At 37.8% G+C, this 1,119-nt stretch overlaps 1 non-coding gene across 1 annotated transcript; it reads left to right on the forward strand.

The window, feature by feature from the left end:
• The first annotated feature begins 307 nt into the window (after positions 1-307).
• Positions 308-414, forward strand: LOC113234966. The gene has a single exon (XR_003310827.1). It is a non-coding gene; the product is annotated as a U6 spliceosomal RNA (small nuclear RNA).
• Positions 415-1,119: the final 705 nt, after the last annotated feature.

The raw sequence follows: 1,119 nt of genomic DNA on the forward strand, positions 1-1,119 counted from the left end.
AACCACCCCCAGCTCCCCTAACCGACTCCCTAACCGACCCCTTAACTAACCTCCTAACCGACCCCCAACTGACCCCTAACCGACCCTCAATCGGCCCCCTAACCGACCCCCTAACACACCCCAAACCCATCCCCTAACCCATATTCGTGATGACACTTTTACTTGATAGTTTCGGTTTTAATTGTTAGTTTCAATTGTTTCTTAGAACAACTAATAAAATTAATCTAATTGCAATTAAAATCAATTCAATCGAAATCAGTTGCAATTGAATAGATTTTTTAATCTGATTTAAATTTAATTGATTAACGTACTTGCTTCGGCAGTACATATACTAAAATTGGAACGATACAGAGAAGATTAGCATGGCCCCTGCGCAAGGATGACACGCAAAATCGTGAAGCGTTCCACATTTTTTTTTTGAGCCCGGTCGAACCGCGCGAAATAAACGTAATTATACGTAATCTAAAAAATAAATACAGCTATGGAATAGACGAGATACCATCCGCGCTTATAAGGGTATGTGCAGACGAATTGACGTTTCCGTTTTATACGCTTGTCAATCAGTCTTTTGCCGAGGGTGTGTTCCCGGATCTTCTTAAACAATCCCTGATAAAACCGATTCGCAAAAAAGGAAGTAAGTATGATCTGAGTAATTACAGACCGATTGCATTATTGCACGCGGCTTCGAAAGTATTTGAGAAGGCAATGTGTAGCCGCCTCTCGCTCTTTCTGTGAAAAGTACAATATATTTGATGAGTCGCATAATGGTTTTCGGAAAAATCGTTCAACTACACTTGCGACTTACAAATACCACAAGGAAGCGTCATTGGGTGCATACTATTCCTGGCTTATATAAATGACCTCCCAAAAGTAATAAACGATTCATGTGTTCTTTTCGCTGACGACATCTCAATATTAACCTCTTGTAAAAATAGTGACCACTTAAATCAAACCCTTCATAATACACTAACTACAATTGTAACATGGATGAATGATCACAATTTAGAAATTAACTTCACAAAAACCAAAATTATAGAATTTAGACCCTATCAAAAACCATCACTAAATATTAATTTTTCGTATAACCAAATACAAATAGAAACCGTCAATACATTTAAT

The sequence above is a fragment of the Hyposmocoma kahamanoa genome, unplaced genomic scaffold (genome assembly GCF_003589595.1).
Source record: "Hyposmocoma kahamanoa isolate Upper Pololo Valley unplaced genomic scaffold, ASM358959v1 86, whole genome shotgun sequence".
NCBI lineage: Eukaryota > Metazoa > Arthropoda > Insecta > Lepidoptera > Cosmopterigidae > Hyposmocoma > Hyposmocoma kahamanoa.